The sequence below is a fragment of the Triturus cristatus genome, chromosome 5_1 (genome assembly GCF_964204655.1).
Source record: "Triturus cristatus chromosome 5_1, aTriCri1.1, whole genome shotgun sequence".
NCBI lineage: Eukaryota > Metazoa > Chordata > Amphibia > Caudata > Salamandridae > Triturus > Triturus cristatus.
Window position 1 is genome coordinate 910,105,211 of NC_140587.1, and position 14,235 is coordinate 910,119,445.

Sequence of the window (14,235 nt, forward strand, 5' to 3'; positions counted from 1 at the left end):
ATTATTGGTTTCAGCATGTGTTCAGCAAATTTCGCTAGGCCAATTGCACTCTCTAACTTCACATTCATGATTTGGAAAGTTTTCTGTATGTCAGCCTTTGCGGGTTGTAATTCTAACTCCATCCTCGTAAGGATTTCTCCTTTACCTTTTTTCTATACCTCACTCGGACATAGACTCTGTGGCTCCAGTCCCATGGCGCTGCTTCTCGCTCCTCCTTTCCAGGTGCAATAAAGTGCGTGGTGTCCTTGGCATCATTTCTTTGACCCGTCTCAATCGAGATGCGCTAGGCATTATGGGGCAACTTCTTCCTGCATACTGGCATCTCTGTAAATCCGAGGAACAGGAAGACCTTTTAAATACCTTGGCGTTCAAATTCCCCACAATGTTTTAAAATAGGTTATCTTTTCAGTATTTTCTCGGAGTTTTCCTGAAATCAATCATTTTTGCATATTCCTTTTTTTAAATTTTACAATATCTTTCTTCCCAGTCGAAGATGGCAGAATCACCTTTATTTTATGTCACTTCCTGTTCTACACTATGTAAGGAGAGTCCAAATGGGTCTTGTTTCGTTGCAATTGTTCTTTCTTGATTACTTGCTCAGTAGATGTGTGGAGTCTCCGCCTTCTCCAGTTCCTTCTTGTTTTCTCCCGGCTCTTTGACTTGATGCTTGGCCTGGACAGTGGAAGAGTTTTCTGGACTTCATTTTTTTCCTTCCTGCTGGAAATTATTTTTTAGAGCAATTCTAGAGTCCCAGTTTTATTCTGGCATTTGAGTTTGTTTCTCAAATTAGTTGGCTTTTCCTACGAACCAAGAAGGCCTGCTCTTGACAGGTTTCAACGCCAACAAAATCTAAAGATGGATCAGGTTCATGAATTATTAGCAGCAATAAACAACTTGACTCTTTAAGTCCAAAGCTTGACCATATACAATGCATCCTTGCGTCATTCTCTTCCTGTCTTGCACGAGGTTCTCTGAACCCTCCTCTGGCTGGCTTGACAGAACTGAAATTTGAGGGAAGTCCCAGGAAGCTATAGGCATTTCTAGACACCTGTTGCGTCCTTTCACCTTTAAGCTCTATTAAGCCAGTGATGGATCGAAAGTAGGGGTTATAGTGAACAATACTACTGGAAATGCCATGCCATTAGTATCTGATGTTACTCCACTTTTGGACAATCTTCTGTCCTTCTTTAAGGAATTACAAAAATGTTTGACCACCCAAGAAGAGATTTTAAAAATGAACCAAGGGTCCTGAAACTTGCATACTTACATCTCCAAATATTGACAGGAACCACCTGCCAGTGTATAGAGATGTCCAGGAGCCGGTGGAAATCTCTTAAAAGAGTAAAGGCAGAGTGGCCGACATAAGTCTGTCGCCACCCTGTCTTTTGACTGTTTGATTGCCAGTAGTGTGCTTGGAAACCTAAGACTGGCACAGCTTTCCAAGTCTTTAATTGCCAATGCTTGTGATCTCTAAAAAATAGTAAATTTGCATTTATTCAAGGAGCACTTATATAGGTGCTAATTTTCAACATTTTGGTAAAACTGTCACATATATATTTAAGTTTCTGATCCAAAAAATTAATACGTTAAAACTTTTATTCAAATCAGGATCACAAATAAAAAAACAATTTAAACATAGCGGACACAACTCAGAGCCCCCGGACCAAATTACAAAGCCAAGAATGCATTTATTTGAGGAGTGTCACACCCCAAACACCACCCTGAAGCTACTCTCCTGAATCTCAATATCACTTAGCACTTGTTCTTGTGTACTGCAGACTCTCTAATGCCTCTATGGATATTCAATGGGCTTGCAACCATCAGATTCCTGTCCAAAAGAAAGAAGTTCTAGTTGCAATAGAATCTGTTGATGGGACTTTAGAGGCTTCTGGGCTAGTCACTGAGGAAACTGAGGTGTGTCTGAATCGCTGCCCATTATGAGAACACATGTTTGGTTTAATTTCCTCTCCTCATATTGTACTATTTTGGGCATCACTTGGTTTGTTCAGCAATCTCCATAAATAAATTGGCCTTCAAACCCTTGTTCTTGGGCTCGGAGTTCTGTGTCTCCCATTGTACTTATGTTCACCTTTTCACTACTGGAAGCTCTGAATACCTCCCTAGTCAGTCCAACAATTCAGTTGAAATGCATCATGAATACCTTGATGTTTTCTAAGAGCCAACCACCAAGCAGTAATTACGCTACTGAAATCCTTCCTGAGGCTACGGGCGCATTTTTTCCACATCTCCCTTAAAACAGTAAGCTCTCAGCGAATATCTTGATGTGAATCTAAAGAATGGTGTGATTATCCCACCTAATTTTTTGCCGGAACCTTTTTATTTTTTGTGCCAACAAAGGACTCTTCAGTACTTCACCCCTGTATTGGTTAATGGGGTTTTAACTTAGTAATCATCAGGGACTGCAATCCTTTGACCGTCATTCCCGACATTCTGGAGTCTGCTCAAGGGGCTAAAATCTTAACATAATTGGATCTGAGAGGAATGTATCGCTTGATCTAGATCCAATCAGGTGGTAAATGGAAGACAGCATATAGACCACTTTTTGGGCATTACAAATACTATGTAAGGCCTTTTGGCCTTTGTAATGTCCCTGCTGTCTTCCAGCCCTTTATGAACACACTTTTCTGCTCTTCTCTTATTACCATCTGTGTCAGAAATGGCTGAAATTTTCTACTCTGAAATCTTTCAACTCCATAGATTACCCATGAACATTATCTCCGATAATGGACCTCAATTCGTCTCTAAATTTTGGGAAATCCCTGTGTCATAAACTTTCCATTTAAAGGGCTCTAACTTCTGGTTTTCACCCTCACGCTAATGAACAAACAAAAAGGCTAACTCATACTTCTGAAGAATTCTTAAGCGACTAAATTTCTGCTGGTGAAAACAACTGGAAGACTCTCCTACCTGCAGCATGATTTGCATGCTATAACTCCATGCAAACTTCCACTGGTTCCCTCCATTCTTCTCCTTAACTAGATTCCATACTCAAACTTTTCCAGACTCTTTGGAAACAGATGATTAGGTAGTTACAGTTCAAGATTCAATTGCAAGAATAAAGGAAGTCTGAGAAAAATGAATGCAGAATTTGTGGGCCGCTAAGTCAAAACAAAGATTACAGGGCAGTCAGCAAAGGCAACCAGCTCCTACTTATAAAGTGGGAAACAGAGTTTGGTTTGCCTCCATCAATTTACCTTGTTCCGTCAGTAAATCTAAATTTTCTCCTAGATACTACGGACCTTTTGAAATTTCCAGGATCATTAATTCTGTCACTGTAGGATCAAGCTTCTCCTTTCCTGGAAGGTTCATTTTCTCTTTCATGTTCCCCATCAAAAATCTTATTTTTGTCATCAAGGACCGCAGATTAAAAAGAGACACGCTACTATGCTTATTGATGGTCAACCTGAGTATGAGGTTCAGGAAATATGTGACTCCTGATACTTTATAAGGAAGCACCAGTATTCTATATTGACTGGAAGGGGTATAATCTTTGTGATAGTTCCTGGGAACTAGAATATCAGGTTCATGCTCCCTGTTTGGTTAATTGTATTCAAAAGTCCCCCATAAACCTGGGGCTCCTAAGAGGAGAAAGAGTATAAGGATTTCTCCCTTGCCTTTCCTGCACTGTACTCAGTGGCTTCAGCCTCATGCCGCTCCCACTTGTACCTCCTCTTCCCAGCACATCGGAATGTGGCCGTGTCATCGGCACCATTTGGTTGCTCTTTGCTCGTCTCGATCGAGAGTGCTAGGCATTATGGGATGACTTCCTTCCTGCATTTAGTGTATTTAAAACACTGCATGCTGGAAGACTTAGTAAATACCTAGCCATTCTAGTACGCAACAATGTATTAAAATATGTGATCTCTTCAGTTTTTTCTATCATTAATCCTGAAATCTATCATTGCATATTCCTTTTTTAGTCAATTAATGATATATAAAGCGCAGCAAATCACCGTGAGGGTCTCAAGACAATGGAGTTGCTAGCTGCTTTTTGGGTATCTGTTCATTCGAACAGTCAGGTCTTAAGTCCTTTCCTGAATTGCCAGAAGGGCCCTGAGGTGCAGGGGAAGGTCATTTTAAGCTTTGGCTGCCAGGTGTGAGAAGGAGCCTCCTCCACTGTTACTTCGGTGGATCCGGGGGTGTCGACAAGGAAAAGGGCAGCAGATCGTAAGTGTCTGATCGGTTGGCAGAAGGTCATGCGTTTGGTGACGTATGCTGGTCCTTCGTTGTGCAGGGCTTTGTACGCATGGGTTAACATCATAAACTGGCATCTCTTCTGGATCAGGAGCCAGTCAGCTTTTTGAGGTGGGGTGTGATGTAGGTATGTCTGGGGAGGTCGAAGATTAGTCTTACCACTGAGTTTCATATTGTCTGTAGTCTCTTCATGAGGCGTTCGGTGAATCCTACGTAGAGTGTGTTCCTGTAGTCCAGCCTGCTAGTGACAAGGGTGTGTGACTGTCCTTCTGGTGTTGATAGGGAGCCACCGAAATTTAAGGAAGACTGACTTATTGGAATACTAATGGGAAGCGGACAGACCGAAAGCCAGTTACTTCTTCTCAACCTTTATATGTCCTCGCGGACCTCAGAGAAAAAGTCAAAATTGGATAGCCTGACCAATAACGTATGTAATTTGCTTAGCAAATACGGCAGCATTGCAAGTATAATCACAGGCGATTTTAACACAAACCTTTACAGTAATCCCATTGAGGATCCTGAGCCTACTCTGCAAATGGTTCCATCACACCTAGTCTCACAGTCAATTCCCACTGACAATAGACCATCTAAATTGGGGGAGTACGCAGTTACCCAGCTCAGCAGCATTGGTTACACCGTCCTGAATGGTAGTTTCCCTATGGATAAACCTCCAGCCTGGACACGATCTGATGGCCGAACTTTCTCTTTCCTGGATTTTTCTCTTGGGAGCATAGAATTTCTCCCACTGATTGAGAACTACTACATTGCACCACTAGGCGATAGCGACAATAGGCCTCAAATAATAACAATACTCGCGAAAACACCACGCCACCAGGAGCTAGCCTACACCCACGGAGGCACATACACAGAGAATTTTAAACTATTGAAATGGTCAGTCGACATGGCCCCATCTTTGATGGAAAAAAGCAGAGCACTGCTAAATCAACAACTAGACATTGACTCCACAGCTATTAGTAGCTGGGCAAATTTTACCAACCAATTGTTATATGCAGTGCCTGCAAAGAGGAAAACTCTGCAGCAGGTATTTCAATCACACATTTCACCAGCAACAAAAAATCTAAAGCTTCACAGAAATCGAGCCCTTCGGCAATCAAGGAAGAGCCCAGACAACAAAACAAAATTTCTCAATTATAAGCAAGCTCAAGCAGCCTTTAAGTCCACCGTATGCAGGGAAAAACGAGAAGCCTCCGATCAATTTTGGCTGAAGCTCTTCCATGAAAGCAGGAAATCAAATTCAAAGCAATTCTGGTCCATGGTGAACAGGAGTCAGCGAGGCGGAAATGGCCACGGAAATGCAAACATCAGTGCTGACGAATGGATCTACTTCTTATCCTCTCACTTTAAGATCATCCATTACAAAAACAACTGCCTCACTTCGCCAAGCATAAATAACTCAATGATACTTTCACTGGAGGCCGCGAATCAAACACGACTGCGGCCAAGACCTTTACCCATTAGCACACCCGAAGAGCCCGTTCACACAAGTAGGAACAACATTAACTTACTCACTGAAAAGCCAACAGTGACACCTGAAGGAATAAAGTAAAGGATCCTACGCTCTATAAAGAAAGCCAAGGCTAATGGCGCGCCAGGTCCAAACGGTCTCCCCCAGGCAATGTTGAAAACCGAAGCCGAATTCTGGTCAGAGCATTTGACCCCCCTGTTTTTGGAATGTCGATCAAACTACGAAGTCCCTGACTCCTGGACAGGTACAATCATCCACCCCATTTACAAAAGTGGGAAGAGAAACAACCCTAGTAACTATCGAATGATAGCCCTCCTTGACGTGGAGTCTAAATACTACGCCAGTATGCTATTGGAAGATCTCCTGACCTGGGCAAACGAAACAAAGCGCCTCCCATTCAATCAAATAGGTTTTGAGGCCAAATCCGGAACAACAACCAACCTACTGACATTATCTGTTCTAATAGAGAAAGCTACCGTCCAACAAACTCAACTGCACTGTTGCTTTGTGGACTTCAAAGCAGCCTTCGACCACGTGCCCCGGGACCTACTGTGGCAAAAACTAAAAGGCTGGGGAGTTCCCCAATCCTTGCTACTAGCAATAGTTCAACTCCACTCTAAAACGTGGATAAGAATCGAGCTGGGCGAAGACTCCCATGTTTCCAGGAAGATTGAGACCAGCAGTGGAGTAAAACAAGTTTGCGTGCTGGCTCCACTCCTTTTTAACCTGTTCATACTGGACCTTTCGCCAATCCTTGACAGCGTCAATTGTCATTCCCCTCAATTAGATGGAGTATGAATCAGCAACCTCCTATATGCCGACGACTTGGTGCTGCTCATCCACACGAAGGTGGGCTTACAGAGGCTACTTGATGAACTGCTCCCCTACACTGAAAACAACCTCTTAGAGCTAAACCTATCAAAAACAAAAACAATCACCTTTGGGAAACCCAAGAAGTCGTGCAGAGGGTGGCACTTCAACAACGTAAAAATTGACTCAACACCTCACTATAAGTATCTGGGAATATTTTTAGACTCCAGAAGCTCATTTGCTAAGCAAAAAGAAGCACTGAGGACCAAAGCTCTGGCTTTAGAGGCAGCAGCAACAAAACTGTCAAAAAAACTATTAGGTCCCATCTTTATCCCACTGTTAAAAGTGATGAAGGCAAAAACATCTAATTCCCTGACATACGGCCAAGAGATCATGAAGGGAACCACAAACATTCTTCTAAATAAACTGATAACTAAAATCTTTAAACGTGCATTCCATCTTCCGAATTCAGCATCACCGGCATAAGTTTGCCTGGAATTTGGCTTACTTGATCATCACGGCATAGAGGCTGGGGCATTTATAAAGTTTTGCAACAGACTTCGTCAAACCCGGGAAGACTCACTGGAGACCAGACTCTGGCAAGAAATTCAGAGAAGTCATGCCACCTACAAATATCGGCTCCACCTGGAGCACAGCTTACAATTACTTGGTATTAAGGAGTTTTGGGGAACAAACCCCCCTGCATTAAAGCTAGTTATCAAGAAGAGTGCCAGGTTGTGGTCCTTTCACACAGACAGGGCAATACTGTCAAAAAGGAAACATGCCTGGGCAGTAATCACTAACTTTAACCCAGGAGTAGAATCCCGTTAACTATCAAGCACCACAGCACTTTACCTGAAACAAAAGTTCATGGCGCTGAGGTTGGGTGAATGGCCTTTCTTGAAAAATCTTCCAGAATGGCGCCGGAAAGACAGCCACACCCAATGCTGGCTGTGTGGTTACCACACCGAGGGTTTGGAGCACATAGTCTACTTATGCCCAACAATGCTCACTTTTATTGCGAGAAGAATGGATAAGACTTGGAATTCGATCTTGCCGCCAAGCTATAATAGCAGCTTTCAACCCGGATAACACAAAGCTGAATATTGGGCTAACAAAATTTGTAACTAAAGTATTAAGCCAGTTGAAAGTTATCAGGGCCGCCAACCCTGTCTTATTAGAGCTGAGGGAAACTCCATCTTTGGACACACCAACGCCTTGTCGGCTGTCAACAAATTATTGATTCGAACCTGGTCCACGAGACTTTTAACAGCAGTTAAGAAGTCAAGTAGAGTTTTAACCAAAATGTTATTCCAACAATTTTTAGGAAATGTATCCATTTTATGAACACGATGCGTGCTTTTATATTGTAAAGTTTTAATTTACCAACAATAATGTTTTACTGGGTCGCTTTTATTCCTACATTTTAAGTATTCAGATCCCACCAATGTTGTATCCAACCATATCCAGACTTCTGTCAGAATTCAAATTCCCACAATAATATACCACCACTAAAACACCACATTTAAAAAAATAGGTGTATTAAGGTTTTAGTATGTCAAAACAAGTTCACTCCATTATTGTGATCAGAGCTACACAGATACGAGGAGATCTTAGGGAATGCGCTGTAGTAGCAATGATACACTTTTGGGTCTAATTACAATGCATGTTTTAGTCAGTTCACTGTGTCTTGATGTATGGAGTAATGTAGTGTAAGAGTGTGACTAAAACAGGCATTCCACTTCCCAAATAAAGTTACGTATAGTAAATAAAAGAGTCCAAATGCACAATATCTTAAATTCTCTTATTCCACAAACTCATAGATCTCTGCACATAGCTGTTTGAGACTCCACTAACTGCCGCTATACTCAGCCCAACTCTGCTGCATATAGCACACTTCCCTCATCTCCAATAAACATAATGGAAAGCTTGGAGATGTCCTAATACACTTGAAAATAATCAACCTTCCAACGATAATGCCACAAAATATGAAAAATTATTTTTGGGGTTATTCACACACAGCATAATTTAGGCTTCTAGCTACACAGACAAGAACACTGAGAAAAGAGCAGATTTTCGGATAGGTTACAAATATATTTATCAGATCTGCAACATCTAATCAAGATGATAAATATTGCCTGCTGTTCTGAGGTCTCGAGACCTGTATTTTTGCAGATATGGCAAATAACTCAAAATACTTTTCTACTGCTTTAGTCTGCATCACTCATGACATATTAAATTACATCACTGGTGAGATCTCAAATAACATAATTGATTACATCTCTTTTACAGTCACCAGTGACACTGTTTTTTACATTCACCAGGACTCTTGAGCCTGTGAAGTTTGCACCCAGTTGCAGTGTACTGGGAAGATGTTACTACCATCTCTGCAGCCAGGCCTTTTGAGGCTGTGAAATTTGCAGCTGGTGGTGGTGTCCAGAGTGGGGGTAGTACTAGCACCTCCACAGCCAGTCATATTGACCCCACAAAGCTTTTACCCATAGGTGGTGTACTGGGAAAGCAGTACTAGCGCCTGTGCAGCTGGGCCCCTTGAACCAGTGATGTTTGCATCCCTTGGTGGTGTACCTAGTTGGCAGTACTACAGTACTAGCGCTGCCACTGCCCGGCCGCTTGAGCTTGTGAAGCTTGTACCTGGTGGTGCTGCATCCATCGGGTAGTACTAGGCCCTCCGCAGCCAGGCTACTTGAAGTTTGAACACAATGCCGGTGTACTGGCTAGGCGTTGTAGCCCATCAGCAGCCAGGCTCCTTTAACCTGCAAAGCTTGCACCCGATGGTGGTGTACTAGCCTAGCAGTAGTAGCCCTTCCACAGCCGGGCCAATTGAGTCCTTGCAGCTCGCATCCCTTGTTGTTTTTTTATCAGCGGATCCTACTTTAGATCTGATGAGTAGAATGGCTAGTTCCATTCACTGCCCCTGCGCTGGTTTGCCTTGAGGTCCACTGTTGAGGAGAGAGTGCCACAATAGTTCTCTGGGGATGACTCAGCTGCCTGACCAACTATCATTAATGACCGCCTATCCACCTAGTACTCAGCTGACCCATATTGGCTTCTGATTGTGCACAAAGGTACACAGGCTGGCATTCAGGAGCCAACCCTGACCCTATCGCAGCAGGTGAGTAACTGCAGGAATTTCATCCAGCGAGTGATCTAGGCTGCGACGGGAGATCCCACACCGAGCAGGAGATACTATCAAAGACCTCCTCCAAATGACTGCCAACAAGAAAGGAGAGGTGGGCACCAAAATGTCTAAGCAAATAAAATGATTAAGAGAAAAGACCCACCTCATCCCAAGAAGATGACAATAAGCTTACCAAGTTTCGTGGTGGAATTCTTTACAGACCTAAAAAATGAATTCTGAGCAGTGCGGACTGATGAGCAAAATCAGCAATGTCTAGACTTGGAAGAATACTGTCACAGCTCAAGCCTCTTGTACCATCAAATGGCCCCACTGTTAGTCAGGGGTAGCAATGCCTGTTCTGCAGAGATACAGAAAGTTTTGCGAGATTCCCTTGCCATGCTGAAGAAGGACAGGAACTTATACACGCTCCCTTAAGGGACTGAATAAGGACAGGAATTTATACACGCTCCCTTAAGGGACTGAAGAAGGACAGGAATTTATGCACGCTCCCTTAAGGGTATAAATGTAGGCCAGCAGATGGACCCAGTGCTTGGCTTCCGGAAACTTCACCCTTGAGACCACGCCCACTTCCTGTTCCTTCGTGGAGATCATCCTTGCTGTGGCTGAAACCTGTTTTTCTGTGGAGGTATTAAATCCTATTTTTGGGCTGCCAATCCTTTTTGTTCCTTTTCTTTTGCCAGCTGGCACGCTACTGCTCCCTGATTCTTTTTGTGGATAGAGCGTTTGCCTGTTATTGCGCAGTAGCGCTAAAGGCATTTAATGAGCAGCACCTATTTTTTATTTGAGCAGTGTGTGACTCCGCGTATGAAGGTAATTCGCGGCCGCGTCCTTTTTCTCGCTGCAACCGCGGTCACGTATATATCTAATGCGCGACCATGTTTATTACAGTAGCACCTCTCTGATTATTTTTTGGCTTAAGCGCCAATTCATGAACATTCCTGGCCCCCAATATCAAGTGGCAACATTGGGCTGAATAAACGCCCCCGAAATAAAAGGCCTTTTGGGAAATTGAACCATACTCCAGCTTTTTTATTTTGTGCCAAAGTCCCTATGTTTGGAAATCTCCATATGTTCTCAGTAATAGACTGTGAATGCTCTTAAGAGGCCTACGAATTTGTAAAGTCAGACTTTTTGTGGAACTTACGCCTTTAAACATGTTTGGACATTGAAAGCAAACTTTTTTGGATTTATCTGCCTCTTCTTCTTCGGATCTTCTGCGGACTGTGAAGGAAATAACTGATGTGCCTGATTTACCTTGTTCTTCGAATCACTCACAAAGTTCATACGTTCCTTATCAAATCTGGCTGGTAAGTGGAACGACTGTCTCTGCGGGACAGGCATACTATCCTTACGAAGTTTTTGAGATTTACATAAGGGGATAGAATTTCATTTGGGGCATTTCTTGTTTTCTCTCCTAAGACACTCATTTTGAATTCGCTTTCCTTGAACCTTTTGGGGATTCAGAAGAGGCTACCTGGGTTGGATATCATTCCCCACATCTCCCTGGGCTAGCCTTCCTGTATGAGAGAATCTCTTTTCTATATCAGGGGGGCTGTCTTTGGGGAGTGTGGAGAGCTCTCTTCGTTCCCGTGGACTGGGCATCACTTCAGGTCAGTGGATCCGGCGACAAATACCGTTCTCACCTTATTACAAGGAAAAACCAATGGATAACGCTCTAGAATAAGCAGGGAGTCCTGAAGAACCGATCCAGGCAGTGTAATCTACGCATGAGATGTGTGCCACCAGCTAAAGAAGGGAAAAATATTAAGAGTTAAGTCCAGGGCCAAGCAGAGACTTATCCTTGGAAAACACAGTCCTGACCCACCTGCATCGACAGAGCACATAGAGTAGGACTGAGCAGTTCTGACTCAAAGATCCCGACTGATATCCTAGTCTGTTTCCATCCATTCGACGACAAGGAGGCAATGCTCGCAGCAACAAGGCATGGAAGTCTTATCTGCTGCAACGGCTATCAACTTCAGATCTTCCAAGACTTTTCAACATTAAGGGACACACCTTCCACACCTTCCGCCCCTTTACTACTTTCCTGAATATGAATGAATGAATATGCTATTTCTATTGTACACAGCTTTCAAAGATGTCCTAGTGCTTCTGCGGACTAACCCAGACAGGAGTTCAACTAGGCTAGTAAAGGCATGTTTTCAGCCTTTTTTTTAAAGAGTATTCATCAGAGCATGCCTGAATGACAAAAGGAAGAGTTTCCACATTTTATGAGCGGCCACCTGTTTGGGCGCGCCAGATAAGAGGAACCTTGAGTAGCAACTTGTTGCAATATCTCAAGGTTCTTGAAGGACAGTAATGATGGATTCTCATGCTAAGATATATTGGACTCTCATTGTAAAAGGCCCGAAAAGTAAGCAGTAGACATTTAAAAGTTATATGCTTACGAACGGGGAGCCAATGAAGTGTTCTAATGTGTGAAGAATTAGAGTCCCATTTGGGAAAATTCAGAAGTAGATGAACCGTAGCATTCTGAACAAGCTGAAGATGCTGTAGAAGGTACTCAGGACTGATAAGGTAGAGGATATTTGCATAATCAAGGCATGAAGTGATAAGGGTATGCATGATCATTTTTCTGGTGCATTCGGGAACCACACTGAAGCTGTTTTACAACTTGTCAAGACCGTAAAGCGCATGCCAGAGAAGGCCGTCACCTGTGGGTCAAAAGAAAGCTCATTGTCAAATTCAATCTCCCAAGCTTCTGGCCTGAGACACCAGCACAGGGGGGCAGTTCCTTGTTCCTGTGGCAACCAGGCACTGGACCACAGGGAGAGGGAACAACAAAAAAGTATGACCTCAGTTTTATCCGCATTAACCTTCCGACAGCTTGACTTCATCCAATCTGCTATACGCAGTAGACAAGATTAAAAAGAATGTTGAAGATTAGTAAGTCTTAGAAAAAGATAATAGAAGCTATTTGTGGTCAGCGTAAGACACCACCTTGAACCCAAGGGTTTGGATGATATCAGCCAAGGGGCCATATAAACATTAAAAAGAGTGGGGCTGTGGCCAGATGCCTGAAGAACCCCAAAAGGAAGAGGTTTTGGGAAAGATAAAAAAGGAGGGGTAAAGAAAGATTGAGAGCGATCAGAAAGGTAGGACCTGATCCATTGTAATGGCAGGCCCAAATTGCCACAGTCAGCTAGCTATTGAAGCAGTATGGGCATGAGATACCGTATCAAAAGCAGCCAACAGGTCCAACAGGACCAGTATAGCTGCTTGACCCTGATTCAAACTAACTTTACAAATTCAGAGACCTCCGAAATTCAGAGTTCTCCAGGACAATAACATTAGGTACAAATTGGATACCCCTTTCAACTGCTCTTTGAGTGGCAGGATAAGCACTGGGCGACTGAATCTTTCAGGGAGGCTTGTTGGGTATTGGGCTTATCTCCCCCAGAAATAGATGCCCTTTCACAGCCAGACTTTCTATATCCGATAAAGAAGTGAATCGCAAAAGGTATGGAGGTGAAACGGATGGAAGACACTAAACAGGAAGAAATAAGGGCGGGACGCAGGGCAGCGCTGGAACAAGTGCACATTTGAGTGGCTTATCTGACGCACAATCGACTGGATGGCTGATCTCTGATCCCTTCCTGGAGGACAAAGGCACTTGGGACCACAAGAGATACAGCAAGAATAATAGAGTTAGCTTCAGAACATAAGCGTGATTTATAGGAAGATTCCAAGATTCTGGGCCCATCCTTGGGCTGGTGCCTGTGCAGACGTTGACAGAGGCTTTACCCTCCATATCCTTTATACTTAAATTATCTCCTCTTGCCTTGGCTTGTTAGAGCTAGAAGTGTTCAGACAAGTAAATGTACTCCCATATTGGGGACCAACAATATTTGCAGTTAACTGTTGACTTGTTGCATTTCCAGGCTTCTGTTGTTAAATGTTTCGAAGGGCATGTGGAGGGGGAAACTACTGCCAACCTGCTACCTCCCTAACATTAGGTGTAGGGTAGGATAGATGAAAACTGCAAAGTACCATAACCCCCCCCCCCCCCCCACTAATGATTGCTAATATGCTCACGATCATCACATAAAATGTACAAGGACTGAACAAGGCACTCAAAAGGTGCTGCATCCTCCATGAACTAGCTACCCTGTGTACTTGGCCTTATTCAAGAGACACACCTTCTAAAACAGAACCAAGTCTGAAGTCCGATTGATATCAAAAGACTTCCTGAGACAATACTTTACCTATGGGGGAGGTCAGGAGTTGGGATCTTAATTCATAGCAGATGTCCAACGACGCTAGAGGGTATCTAGAAAGACAAATTGGGTAGATGGATGGCTTTGAAGGGATCCTTCAACGGTGGACTGCTAAGTCTGGCCTCCATCTACAGCCCCAACCAGGGTAAAGAATACTTTCAGACTGAGACTCTATGCACCCTCACAACCTGGTCATCAGCTCTGATCAGGTAGACCTCAATCTAGTAATAGACAGTGTGGCAAATGCGTATCAATCTGGGAGAGGGGGTTCTGCAATTCTGTCAGTTGCAGGCAAATTGTAGCAACTGGACCTATTTGATGCCTGT

General features: G+C 43.4%; 1 protein-coding gene across 2 annotated transcripts in view; it reads left to right on the forward strand.

The window, feature by feature from the left end:
* ATP9B (ATPase phospholipid transporting 9B) overlaps window positions 1–14,235 on the forward strand; it is a 2,296,170-nt gene that overhangs the window by 1,546,120 nt on the left and 735,815 nt on the right. The window lies entirely within an intron of this gene.